At 39.0% G+C, this 15,451-nt stretch overlaps 1 pseudogene; it reads left to right on the top strand.

The window, feature by feature from the left end:
• The window catches only part of LOC131988994 (scavenger receptor cysteine-rich type 1 protein M130-like), a 912,635-nt pseudogene that overhangs the window by 895,586 nt on the left and 1,598 nt on the right, over nt 1–15,451 (top strand).

Below are 15,451 nucleotides of genomic sequence, written 5' to 3'. Positions count from 1 at the left end.
TCGAAGGCCTTGGACAAATCTAAAAAGATACCAAGAGCAAATTCATTGTTATTCATAGCTGCATAAAGTTTGTCAACAAGTTGTAATAAGGCCATGTATGCAGAGTGTTTCTTTCTAAACCCATATTGGTGTTCATAGAGGATATTTTGTGCATCTAAATGTTCCAATATTCACTTGTAGACCAGTTTCTCTAAAACCTTTGAAAAACAGGGCAGAATTGACATTGGACGGTAATTTGAAAAGCTACTAGGGTCCCCAGATTTAAAAAGAGGAATAATTTTATTGACTTTCATACTTTTAGGAACAAGTACATTTTCCATAGACTTTCCACAGATGTATGTGAGTGGTTGTACAATATGAAAACCAACCTCCTTAAGCAGTGATGCACTTATTTCATCATGACCTGCTGCAGAATTATTGAGATCAGCCATTATTTCCTGTACTTCAGTAGCACTTGGTGGATCAAATTGCAATACAAAGGGATAATGACCATGCAAGTAGTCAAGTGGACTTCCAGCTGTCTTCTTGATTCTACTAGAGAGAGAAACACCCACATTAACAAAAAAGTGATTAAAACTACAGGATATATCATACGGGTTGTTTATTATTCTCCTGTCACTCAAAAATTGTGATGGGAGTGCAGAAGATGCTTTTGTTTTGTTTCATAATAGATTGATGTTTTTCCAAGTGGATCTAATATTACTAGCAGATTCCTTACATTTCTGAGTGAAGTAATTCTTTTTTGATATATGAAGTAAGTGGGTGAATTTGTTTTTATATTTCTTTAATTTGTAGAATTTAATAGGCATGGGTTTGATAAGAATTTTCATATAATTTGTTTTTTTTTTTACAGAAGATTTTTTTAAGCCAGTGGTAAACCAAGGTTTGCCATAATTAGAGTCCCTCTTTTTTATCATATTTGACCAGGGGAAAACATTCATGAAAGACTGGATTAAATGAGTCCATAAAGACTTGATAGGCTATTTCTACATCAGATTCTTTAAGAACATTTTCCCAAGTTATATCACCAATCAATGATTTAAAACGATCCATATTTTTTCTTGTTTAACAGTCTGCATTTGTAATCATTAGATGTCTGTTTGTTTGCATTAGCAATTTTTGCTAATGCTATTGGTAAATGATCTGAAATATCTGCATATAGAACACCGCTTTGAGTTTTATGACCTAAAGAGTTTGTAAAAATGTTATCAATTAGAGTAGCAGAAGTACTTGCTACTCTGGTGGGCTTATAGATCAAAGGGTACAGATAACTGGAATACATGGTATTCAAAAAATGTCCTGTTTGTGTGTGTTTCTCACTCATGAACAAATTGATATTATAGTCTCCAAGCAGATAACATAATTTCCCTCCTTGTTTATCAGATCTAGTGTAATTGAAAGAGCCTCAGAAAAGTGATCAATATCAGTATCAGGAGGACGATATATACAGCCAATTATCACGTTTTCCACCAAAGTAGGAATAAGAGGGGATTTCCACAAAAAATTCTGCAATAACAGATGGAGATTGTAACATAAGATCTTCTCTATGGATAAAGTGGATATCTTTATGCAGAAAGAGGGATACTCCACCTCCTACTCTTAACTCTCTGCAATAATGAACAGCATTATAATTGGATAAGTCATAGCTAGATTCCACATCTTTAGCCAACCAAGTTTCTGAAAGGCCAATAACAGAAAATTCATGTTTCAAACTGGACAAGTAATGAATTAAAAAGTCATAGTTCTTAGGAAGGCTGTGTATATTGAGATGAAAGGAAGAAAATACATTTATACCTAATGGGAGAGCACGACAGAAGCAGTTAAACTGACTCTCATCATAATATTTACAATTTGCTGACCCATCTGTTGCTAAATTTAAAAAGTTTGAGTCAGGGTCATAACAGCCATTACACTGAAAATCATTTTCATTATTGATTTTAAATGGATTAAAGACTAAGTGATCGGGGTAATTGTGTTTTTTTTAATCCCAGACAAGAGGCTAATGCATTCATTATTATTGAGACTATGGAAGGGAAACAGTAATACATTCATCACATGTCCAGTGTATCCAATTATTAGCATTTAACTCATTAGTGGGCGTACATTATTGATGGAATAGACGTTGGCAAAGTCCACAAGTGAAGTCCAAGAGTTTCACACATCTCTGACATTTTTGACAGATGTTTTTTAACGTCATGAGATGTGATCAAATACTAATATGAATGAGATACAATGGGGGGATGATCCGGTTCATGACTTATACAGATCTGTTATTTTTCATGGACAATCAGCTTGTCATGCCGCAAGTAGGCAATGTCCCCACGAGCACGAGCCTTCATGGCTGGCAACAGTTCCTTGTGTTTTTGCCTTACAGCTTCAGTGTAATCCTCATTAATGTATATGTTTGATCCCTTGAGATTTTTTGCCCTCTCCAAGATGACAAGTTTGTCCTTGAATTTGAGGAGTCTGACAATGATCGGTCTTGGTCTTTCTCTGTTGGTAACAGGTTTCCCTGTCCGGTGCACGTTCCATTTCAATGCAACGCTGGTCCAGTTGTAGCTTCTCAGAGATCAGTTTCCGTACCTTCTCTTCCGACTCGGACCAGTTTTCATTTGCAGTTTCTTGGATACCATCAATGACAATATTATTTCTGCGTGATTGCCCTTCTAGATAATCTGTTTTCTCTGTTAGTGATAGGAAAAGGTCATTCCTTTTAGATATATCCAATTGCATTTTAGAACTAATCATGCTGTTTGATTTTTCCTTTGCTGTCAGGTCTTCCACGTCTTTCTGAGTGAAATGGATGCTCTCTCTCAGCTCACTGAGTTCTTTGGAGAGTCCATCCACTCTTTTGTTTGATGCATCTACCAAGATTTGCATGCAGTTCTTAAAATTGCGTTCTTGCTGTTCTAACAGTTGAGTGAAAAAAGTTTTCTGTTGATCAAGCACATCACGTACCTGGGCAGGAGACACCATGTCTTCCTCTTTTCCTGGGCGTGACATGATTTACTGGCCTCTGGTCCAGAGCAGAGCCTCCTCCTAATGCTCCTCTGTTTTTCTGTATGTTTGTCTCACAGTAAATCCTCTCAGTTTCTCTCACATTTAAAACTTGACTTTGAATGATTGTGAGTTGAAGCGTCAGAGTCTCCGGTTTTGTGTCAGCAGCTCCGATGTTTGCAGCGTCTCTGTGTCGCTCCCCAGCTCCACTGCTGTGGGCTGGCTGTGCTGTCTGCTCGTCTCACCTCACGACAGATGCAGCTGTAACAGAATTCAACCCAAGTCAGTGAGGTAACGTTGAGCTCGCTAGTATTAATGTGAACATTAACAGTTAGTTCACACTCGACTGATGAGAACGATAACGGTTCAAGTTAAAGCTAGCTAACAGTCAGCAGCAGACATTTGGATTCATGGCTACAGCTCAACGTTTTCCTCTACCTTACTAACTTTACTCCTCTTTATCTCCTTTAAACATAACAAGGCTGCAGTCAGATCAAATCAAATCAATTTTATTTGTATAGCCCAAAATCACAAATCACAGATTTGCCTCAAAGGGCTTCACAGACTGTACATGGTACGACACCCTCTGTCCTTAGACCCTCACATCGGCCAGGGAAAAACTCCTTTAAAAAACCCTTTTAGCAGGGAAAAAAGAAGAAGAAACCTCAGGGAGAGCGACAGAGGAGGGATCCATCTCCCAGGACGGACAGACGTGCAGTAGATGTCGTTGTACAGGGCAGGTCAACAGAGTAGAGTAGATAGAGGTTGGGGGGGGGGCAATAGAGAGAGAGGGAGAGAGAGAGAGAGAGAGAGAGAGAGAGAGAGGAGCAGGAGTTCTTCTTTCAAATGAGTTTTAGTTTAATTTAGGTTTTGGGGTAATTAGAAGGTTTGACTCATATATCGCTGCAACTCCTCCTCCTCGGCCTGTGCCACGAGGGATATGAGTATTAATATGACTAGGAGGAGTAGATTCATTTAGGCTGACATATCCTTCATCACGTAGCCAGGTTTCAGTAAGACAAAGTAAGTCAATATTGCAATCTGATATTAACTCATTTACCAATAAAGCTTTAGATGATAAGGATCTAATGTTTAAGAGTCCACATTTAATTATTTTGGGTTTTTGTTTATTTGCAGTTTCAATTTTTATTAAAAATGAAATGCGGCTACACATATCATCGCTGGTCAAATTTGGCAGGGGACCAGAGAAAACTACGGAGTCCGACATTGTTTTGGCATATGCACACACCGATTCCACATTAATTTTTGTGACCTCCGATTGACGTAACCGGGTGTCATTACTGCCGACGTGAATAACCACTTTACTGTATTTACGTTTATCCTTAGCCAGCAGTTTCAAAAAGGATTCAATGTCGCCCGCTCTGGCCCCCGGGATGCACTGAACTATGGTGCCTGGTTTCGCTAACTTCACGTTCCGAAGAATGGAGTCGCCAATGATCAGAGTTGGCTTCTCAGTAGGTGTGTTACTGAGTGGGGAGAATCTGTTGGAGACGTGAAGCGGTTGGTGTTTAACCATCGTGGGCCTCGGCTTCTGACTATTCCCCCTTCGGACATTCACCCAGCCGTCCGGCCGCTCGGGAGGTGTCGGGGAACGGCTAGCTACGCTATGTCGGCTCGCACCAGCTAAGGGCGAGTGGCTAACTGCTGCAGTTAACTTTACCGAATTGGTTTCCATGGTGCGGAGCCGCACTTCTAGTTCACTAAGCCTCGCCTCCAACACAGCTAAAGCACTACACTTATTACAAGTACCATTATCATTAAAGGAGGCTAAGCAGTAACTAAACATTTGACACACCGGGCAAGAGAGAGCAGGAGAGTGAGGGGGAGAAGACATGGTTAGCAGCTAGGCTAGGTAGCTAACACAACTGAGTAGTATCAGACAGATAAGATTAGCGACAAAGTCGCTACAAGGAGCAGATAGATACGGGTGCTTAAGTAAAACTAGCGTATGTATAAATGAAGCGGACAGGTATCCGTTATAATGTGTAACTTTTAACAGAGTTAACTATTGAATGAAAATGTTTGTTTGTTTCTATTTAGATCCCCATTAGCTTTTGCAAAGCAGCAGCTATTCTTCCTGGGGTCTATCATCATATTTCAATGTGACAAATACAATGTAGAAATATACAGAATGATAACAGACATGACATACATTATATGAATACATAAAATGAAACAAAAATAACACACAGACAATACGTAATTACATTTCACATAAAACATGATTGACATCACAAAACAAATACGAAACAACAGAAAAAGACAGCTGCATCAATTAAAGTTGATATTTACATAATGACTTCTAAGTTGTTTTTTAAAGTTATATAGATTTATTTGAGTAATATGATAAGGGAGTGAGTTCCACTGTTGCATTGCCCTATGTATATATATATATATATATATATATATATATATATATAACTGTACATTGAATCATAGTCTTTGATCTTGGTATAAAGTGAAACAACCTCCAACATGCCTTGTTGAATCATTATGTGCCTCTGAACTGAAAGACACATTTCTTAAATAATAAGAAGTGATTTTCTTATTATGACATTCTTAATAAGAACCATCAGTAACAACAAAAATCTAGTTTTTACATCTAACCAATCTAATGATTTGTGCATTTTAATAACATCAGTTATTAAAGTAAAGAGCTCCTCTTGCTGCTTTATTCTGGACCAACTGCAACTTCCTTATATTACTCAATGAAGTAATAAACCAGACTATAGAGCAGTCGTCGAAATTAGACAAAACCAAAGTCTGTATCACTTGCTTAACAAGTTGATGCGTTAAATATTCAGCACATCTTTTGATTATTGATATGAAGTTTCCCATTTTAGTCACAACCTTTTTTATATGTTTATCCCATGATAATTTATTGTAAATGATGACTCCTAGAAGTTTTACTACTTCTAGTTGTTTTATCACCGTTTTATTTATTGTGAGATTAAGCTTTGGTTTTTAACTTAAAGAATGATATGTACCGATTATTATACAATTTGTTTTAGACACATTCAAGATCAGTTTATTGTTATTGATCCAGTCCACCACCTGAGTCATCTCACTGGCTAAATTCACAATGAAATCATCAACTGTTGCTGCTGCTAAATATTAAATTATTTTGGGCAAAGTGAGACTGAATCTGTTCATGTACAATTTTCTCCATTATTTTACTTAGAATCGGAAATAAACTAATGGGTCGACTGTTGGTCTCAGACAACGGTAGTCTATTATTTTTTTGGTATAGGCACTTCTTTGGATATTTTCCATGATTGTGGACACTTATTTCCTTGAAGCATTGATTAATAATGTGTGTGACCATAGGTGCAATTAGTGCAGTAATAGGTTTGAGGAGTTTACCATCAAAGTCATCAACTCCTGGAGATTTATCCTCGCATGTCATCAGCATCAGTTCAATTTTAGTAACTCTAACTTGATTGAATTCCAAACTACACTTTTTGCCTTCCATAATCTCTGCTATTAACTGAAGAGATAAGTCTATATTATTGGACCGTAAGCTGACACTACTTTCCAATTTATCTATTTTTGTCATGAAGTAGCTGTTTAAATGATTTGCTATGTCTACTGGCTTTGTGAGAAAACCTCCCTCAGTTTCTTCTCAATAAATTGTTCAAGGTTATGGTCACTACAACCTATAGGGACAGATATGGAGGCAGAACAAACCTCAGGTACATTTACATATATGTGATCAATACAAGTAGCAGCTCTGGTGCCGTCACCCTTCAAACTTATTCTGGTGGGTTTCTTTACAACCTGCTAGAAACTACAAGCAGCACATGTATCCACAAGTTTCGTTTTCATTGGACAACAAGAGGAATTCCAGTCTACATTCATATCACCCAAAAAGTACACTTCATGATTAGTACTACTCACATGATCTAGGATATCACAAATTCTGTCTAAATAGCAGGTATTAGCATTAGGGGGCCTGTAACAGCATCCTAGTACTATTGGTTTAAGATGTGTCAGGTGAATTTGTAACCAGAGTACTTCAGTATCAGATGTCATCAGGTCATCCCTAACTAGAGCAGGTATATGACTTTGAATATAACAAGCAACCCCTCCACCATATGAATTCCTGTCTTTTCAAAAAATATTATATCCATTTATCATCAATGATGAATCCTCAAATGTACCGTCTAAATGAGTTTCTGACTGATGTGTAAAGTATTTACCAACAGTACATCAGCAACTTCAGTCAATTTATTCCTGATACTGCATATGTTCAGGTGGGCAATTCTAAGACCTTTCTTAGGCAGCTTATCAAACATTACCAATTAAACCTTCCAATTTAGAAAACCCATTATCATAGCAAAATTACCAACTAAAATTACATGCTGCAGTCGTAGCATAAACACACACTGACATGCACACATATAACAAGCACACATACACAAACACATAAACACACACTAACATGCACACATATAACAAGCACACATACACAAACACATAAACACACACTAACATCTATTTGACCTTCAACATTATGCAGCAGACTAGTGGCTGTGTTGAAAAATTAAATTATAATTAAGTTTGCCCCTTTACCTCCCATTTTATAGCAAAGCCTACCGAACTAATTCTCTCCTTGCAAAACAAACGTATATTCATTCAGTAACTCTCGGACGAAAGTATTCTTCAGATTCCTTGTTTTATTGTTGTTTATAATATTTTCTAACGTGTCGTGGTTCTTTTGTTCCTAATAACTAAAACAATAATCCAAACATAATTCCAAAGGCCAACATCATTGTGCCCTAGATTAAAACCACAACTGCATGGTGTTCATCACCATGGCAACTCCTTAAAAGGAGGAAGTCCGATCTTCCGGTTAAGGCAGCATGGTGGAATGCAGCAGTAGACAGTAGCTCCACACCAGCCGGCTGCAAAACTAAATAATACTGGAGATATTACCACTTCAGAGGCTGTGTTTCGTTACTATGAAAGGAGCAAAGGCAAGCAAAGGACAAAAAGGCGCACAAAAAGCAGGGAATATAACACAACCGGCGTTACAACCCTTACCCGACTCAGAGGCCTCCGAGACGGAAGATAATGGCGACAAGATGATGCTAGCTGAGAAAACTCAAGCTGGTGAAATACTTCAAGAATTAACGTGTGTTACCAAAGACTTGCGGGAATTCAAATGCGAGATGCAAAATACCTTTAAAGATGTCCAGGCCGACCTCAGAAGAGATGTAAGAGAAGAGTTAAGTACATTCAAACAGGATATTAGCCAAAAGCTAGCCGAAACCGCCACTGCTCTACAAGCCCAAGGCCAGGCTATCAGCGTAGCTGAAACGCGCATATCAGATCTGGAAGCAAGCGGCCCGGTAACTAAAGACGCCCTCCTGTTGCTTCTTAATCAACACAGTAAGATGCAAGAAAAACTGACCGACTTAGAGAATAGATCTAGGAGAAACAACATGCGGCTCTACGGGATACCAGAAAATACAGAAGGCACTTCATTGTTGTTTTTTCTCAACAATCTGCTCACAACCGAACTCAGCCTGCCAGGCGGAGTCAACTTAGAGATCCAGAGAGCTCACAGAGCACCAGTCACAAAACCCGACCCGAACTCACCACCCAGGTCTGTTATTGTGAACTTTCTACGATTCGAAATCAAAGAGATGGTGCTAAAGTCAGCATGGAAGAAGAAGGTGTGTGTGGGTGAAAAGCAGCATGATTACTCAAACGAAGTAATGATTAAGCGCCAAGCATATAAAGAAATCAAGAAGGCATTAAAAGAAAAAGGAATACGGTTTCAGACTCCTCTCGCTAAAATCCGCATTCACTGGAGCAGCGGGACCCGAACCTACGAGAGCGCCCGGGAGGCGGCACTCGCTCTGAGGACGCACGGGATAGAAGTGGAGACTCTGAGGGTCACATCGGACATGAGCATGGAGGAAAGCATACGGAAAGCGTTTCCATGGCAGCGCGTAGCCTCCAGAGACGACGGAAACCAGGCGGCAACACGCTTGAGGGAGAGGCTGCAGGAGTTCAGGAGAGAAACACAGCGCTGAAGAGACAGATAAGTGACCATGCAGGACTGAATCTAAAGGGTTAGAGGTTGAGATGAAGGAAGTGACTGTTGTTAAAGACATACTCAGGATAGAGAAAATTTCAGTTTTGATTAACATAAAGACAAAGCAATATTCCATTTATTTTATTAATCAATAATACTTTTAGTTTCAAGATGCAGGGTCTGCATTTTACTTTATTTTTTCTGCATATAGTCCTCTCTGACCTTATAAAACTGCTTGGTCACTGCTAAATGTACAGAATATTGCATCCAACTGGCTGGATTACATTTAGACTAATGTTGGACATGTCTAGGAGGAATGGAAGTGAACACTCCACCCCTATGGGGGCCCCATCCTTTGGGGAAGGAATATCCCCCTACCCACCAACAGGGACTCAAAGGGAATAATGTTTTCCCTACTCACGGAAGAGACTGTTCTTGTTCATATTTTGTTGGGAAATTGTTCTATCCCTTCTGTTTTTGTTCTGAAGAACTAAATACATCTGCAACGACAATTCAAGCAAGTACAGTACATGGGGAGGTTTTAAGTTACTCTACGCCATCAGACAAATGGTGAAAATAATTACTCTAAATGTTAATGGGATTCTTAAACAGGCCAAGATGACCAACATTTTAACTAAATTACAGAGAGAGAAAATAGATATAGCTTTCTTACAGGAGACACATCTCACTGAAATAGAACACAATAAACTTAAAAAGAAAGGTTTCAAGCATATATTCTCATCCTCGAATAGATTAAAGCACAACAGAGGTGTGGCCATTTTGATGTCAGGAAATATTGTTTATGAACATCTAACACAAATAATAAACAAGGAAGGTACATTCATTTTGATTAAGGGCAAGATTGATGGTGTTTTAGTAACTCTGTATAATATATATGCACCACCAGGGTCAGGGTGGAAATTCTATCAACAAATATTCGACAAAATAACGATGGAATCAGAGGGAATAACAGTTTGTGGAGGAGACTTCAATTTAACTTTAAACCCAAACATGGACTCTTCTGGCACAAGAATTCACAAACCCAATAATATCGTTAAACAAACATGCACCTTAATGGCAGAATTAGATATAGTTGATGTATGGAGAGAAAATAACTTGACAACTAAGGACTATACTTACTTCTCCTCCCTACACTCGACATACTCAAGAATCGACTATTTCCTGATGTTTCAGAAGGACAAACAGTAGGTTGAAAAATGTCACATGGGTTGTATGGATGTATCAGACCACTGCCCAGTTCATATGTCAGTAACCATAGGTACACAGTAAACTAGATATCAAGGAACACTCCGGAAACTGAACTCCAGTATCTTAAATAAAGACACGGCAGAACACTTAACTAACAAAATAGAGGAATATTTAAAATTTAATGATAACGGAGAGGTGTCACCGACCGTGCTTTGGGATGCATGCAAGGTAGTAATGAAAGGCAAATTAATCGCCATGACATCCTTGCTTAAGAAACGCAGGAAGGAAAAACTGGATACACTTCATAACGAACTAGAAATATTAGAACAACAGCATAAAAATTCATTAAACTCAAATATGAAAATAGAGATGAAAATGAAAAAATATGAAATATACGCACAGGAAATCCAGAAAAAATGTATATTTACCAAACAAAAATACTATGAAGGAGGTAGTAAACATGCTCGACTCCTTGCCTTGAAATTGCGAAAACAACAAGCGGATAATACTATTTATTCCATAAAGGAACCTGTGACTAAACAAGCATACCATGACATTGATAATATCAAAAGTTGTTTTAAAACTTTTTATGAAAAACTATATCAACCACAGGTAGATAGCGACAGCAAAATGGATGATTTTTTTAAATCAGTGAATTTGCCAGTCCTTTCTGAAACTCAAAATAATACATTAATGTCAGCGATAACAACAGAAGAAGTGAAAAATGCCATAACAAGACTGGAAACAAATAAATCCCCAGGTCCTGATGGATATACAGCACAATGGTACAAAACTCAAAGAGAGGTCTTGACTCCATTTTTAGTGAAAACATTTAATTGGGTTTTACAGACAAAAGAGACTCCAATTTCCTGGAAGGAAGCGATAATATCGGTTATTCCAAAACCAGGAAAGGATAAATCAGAATGCACTAATTACAGGCCAATTAGTGTACTAAACTTAGACTACAAGTTATTCGCTTCTATCCTTGCTAAAAGAATTGACAAGATTCTGCCACAGATCATACATTTAGATCAAACAGGATTCATTCAAAATAGACAAACCCAAGACAGTATAAAACGTACACTACAGATTATCAGACATATCACCCAAAACAACCTCCAGGCTATGATAGTAGGCTTAGATGGAGAAAAAGCCTTTGATTCTGTAAAATGGACCTTCCTATTCAAAGTAATGGAAAAATTTGGCTTTAATGAGACAATCATACAAACAATAAAATCACTATACAAAAACCCATCAGCACGGATTAAGATTAATGGAGAACTCTCAGAATCATTTATACTTTAACGGTCAACGAGACAAGGTTGCCCTCTTCTCTTTGCTATTTTCATTGAGCCTTTAGCTCAAGGAATAAGACAAAATGAAGCAATTGAGGGGATAAAAATGGTAGATGATCAGAAATTGGCGTTATTCGCTGACGACGTTTTAATATATGTAAGCAATCCAACACGATCCTTGCCAGCATTAATGACATGTTTAAGTGAATATGGCTCTTTCTCAGGTTATAAATTAAATGTTCAAAAAACACAGATTCTTAGTTTTGACTACAACCCTCCTATTGATCTCCGTCAGAAATACCAGCTAAACTGGGATGAAAAATCCATAAAATATCTAGGAATTCATATCCCTAAAGATCTGTCAAGAATATCAGAAATCAATTATAAACCAGTTATGAAGGAAATTAAGGAAGATATTCTTAGATGGAGCCTGATACCATATCTAAGCCTCAGCTCACGTATCGAATCCATCAAGATGAACATCCTGCCAAGGGTTTTATACCTTTTTCAGTCATTACCCTTAGAAACACCAGAAAAACAATTTCAAGACTGGGACAGATTAATTTCTAGATACATATGGGCTGGGGAAAAACCCAGGACACAATATAAAATACTCCAGCTATCAAAAGAAAAAGGAGGACTAGCTCTTCCTATTCTAAAAGACTATTACAAGGCAGCCCAACTTAGGCCTTTAATAGGCTGGTGTACTCCTAGTTACAAGGCCAGATGGAAAAATATTGAACAAACAATGGGAAAAGGACCTCCAGTCACTGCGTTGATTGGTGATCCACTATTACACAAATACCTTACTGATCAAGATAATCCATGGATCACTAACTCTTTAAAGCTTTTGACTGATGTATTAAAACAGTTGAATTTAAAAAAGACATTCAATATCTTGAAATGGTTTGCTTATGACCCACAATTTACACCAAGTCAACACGACCATAGATTCAAGGAATGGACCTCTTTAGGGCTTACAACATACTATTCACTAATAAGTAAAGGTTTGGTTAGAAGTTTCCAAGATCTCAAGGATAAATTTGGTCTACAGAGCCAGGACCTCTTCAGATATCTACAAATAAGAGACTATATCAGGAAAAACATTATAAAAAATGATGAACCTGAAAACAATATTCTACAGGTATTTGTAAAAGCTTATAAAGATGAACCTTTTAAGAAGATAATTTCAAAATTATACACAAGTCTTCAATCTCTTAACAAAGAAAATGTATCTAATGTAAAATCAAGATGGGAAACTGAAGGCAACATCATAATCTCACAGGAGAACTGGAAGGAAATTTTCAAACAACAATGGAAAAACAACAAATTCTCCACTTTGGAGAGAATATTCATGGAAAAATCTCATTCGCTATTTCTGCACTCCATATCAAAAGAGGTCATATTCCAATCAGACAGAATGTTGGAGATGTTGTGGAAGCAAAGAGGCGAATCACTATCACATATTCTGGTGTTGCCCTGTTGTGAACCCATTTTGGTTGAGCATACATCAAATTCTAGAGACTGTGTTTTCAACAAAAATAACTTTTTGTTTCAATTTGTTATATTTAGTGGATCTAGAGGAACTGGAGTGGAGGAATAAAGATAAATATTTACTTAGAATATTATTGGTGGCCTGTAAGAAATCAATAACAAAGAAATGGCTGAAGAGGAGGCTCCTAGTGCAGATGGATGATTGATATTGTGTACAGTATCTTTGTAATGGAAAGAATTACTTTCAATGTAAGAACACAAAAAGAGGTATTTATTGAAAATTGGCAAAAATGGATTACATATGTCTCTACCATAAAACCAAAAGTTTGATTCACTGGATTATAGTTAGAGAGAATCTTTTCATTCTGTGTCTGGTGTCTGTTACCTCTCTGTTTCTCTTCTCTCTCCTCTCCAGACTCTGTCAGGCTGGTGAATGGGACCAGTCTGTGCTCAGGCAGACTGGAGCTGAAGTCTGACCAGTCTAACCAGAGCTGGTCCTCAGTGTGTGAAGCTGACTTTGACCAGCAGGATGCAGAGGTGGTCTGCAGGGAGCTTGGCTGTGGGGCTCCTTCAGTCCTCCAGGGGGCGCTCTATGGAGAAGGGGAGGCTCCAATGTGGACCAAAGAGTTCCAGTGTGGAGGAGATGAGTCTGCTCTCCTGGACTGTAGAAGCTCAGGCTCAGATAGAAACACCTGCTCACCTGGCAGAGCTGTTGGACTCACCTGCTCAGGTAGAAGAGGAGCTGCAGCTTTCATTTGGTTCATTTCTGTTCTCATCAAACTCACTTTATTCTTTTACTGATGACTCTCTTGTTTGTGTTCAGAGCCTGTCAGGTTGGTGGGAGGAGACAGTCGCTGTGCAGGAACACTGGAGGTGAAACATGAAGGAGAATGGAGACCAGTGGTTGATCGTCACTCTGGCTGGACCCTGAAGACAGCAGCAGCTGCCTGCAGAGACTTAGACTGTGGTTCTGCTGTTTCTGTAGAACAGAGAAAGGAGTCCTCAGACAGATCTGTGTGGAGGATCAGACCTCACTGTGTCGAGTCTGGATCTGCTCTGAGGGACTGTGCACCTTCATCATCATCTTCCTCTCGGTTTATCCTGGATCTCGTCTGTTCAGGTAAGCCTGTTAGTGACATCATCTATGACATCATGAATGACAGAAATGTTTCCAGTGAGTTCCTTCCTCTGTCACAGTGATTTATAATGGACTGGAATGTAAACATCCTAAAGTGTAGAGAAGTGTTCTTGTTTCTGGAGACATAGACTGCTGAACTTCACCTGACAGGACACACCTGGAGGAACCTGTCTGCTTCAGCCAATCACCTCTCTGTATTTACAGACCTGTTTCAGCCAATTACCTCTCTGTATTTACAGACCTGTTTCAGCCAATCACCTCTCTGTATTTACAGACCTGTTTCAGCCAATCACCTCTCTGTATTTACAGACCTGCTTCAGCCAATTACCTCTCTGTATTTACAGACCTGTTTCAGCCAATCACCTCTCTGTATTTACAGACCTGCTTCAGCCAATCACCTCTATGTATTTACAGACCTGTTTCAGCCAATCACCTCTCTGTATTTACAGACCTGCTTCAGCCAATCACCTCTCTGTATTTACAGACCTGTTTCAGCCAATCACCTCTCTGTATTTACAGACCTGCTGCTTCAGCCCAACATCTCCTGGTCCTCCTCCATGGACGGGGTCTCTGAGGCCCAGCAGCAGCAGCATCAGGAGGAGTTTCAGGTTTTCAGAGGCTCCACCTTCACCATCAGCTGCTCCATCCAGCATCAGTACCCAGGAGGCTCCTTCCAGCTCTCCTTCACCTCCTCCACCTCAGCAATCAACTACACCCAGCCAGCTGTCAATCACTCTGCTGACTTCCTGTTTCCTAACCTCACCCAGCAAGCTGTCAATCACTCTGCTGACTTCCTGTTTCCTACCCTCACCCAGCCAGCTGTCAATCACTCTGCTGACTTCCTGTTTCCTGCTGCAGAGCCCGCCCACCAAGGAAGCTACAGCTGTGTTTATCACGTCCATGTTTTCTCTCATAACTTCTCCTCTGAGAGCCGTCAGCTCTCTGTCTCTGTTGTAGGTAAGCTGAATGTTTACAGGTTTGTTAAAGAAGATTCATCAAACAGACTGAAAATGATCAGCTGCCAACAGAGTTCATGCATGTTGTTGTTTCTGCATGTGACACTGGCCCTCATTTATCAAACGATCGTAGAAACGAGAGCAGATCTGAGTGTAGATTTTGTCTTACGACAGGGTTCACGTGGGATTTATCAAACGTTCGTATCTCGCCAATCACAGCGTGAGAATGGTCGGCTGTTGATAAATGTGGCGGCTTGAAACAAGCGTCATTGAAATACCATGCACTATTATATATAAT

Source organism: Centropristis striata, chromosome 17 (genome assembly GCF_030273125.1).
Source record: "Centropristis striata isolate RG_2023a ecotype Rhode Island chromosome 17, C.striata_1.0, whole genome shotgun sequence".
Lineage (NCBI taxonomy): Eukaryota > Metazoa > Chordata > Actinopteri > Perciformes > Serranidae > Centropristis > Centropristis striata.
Note: the sequence above shows the minus strand (reverse complement) of the source record. Positions and strands in the feature narration are given on the sequence as shown.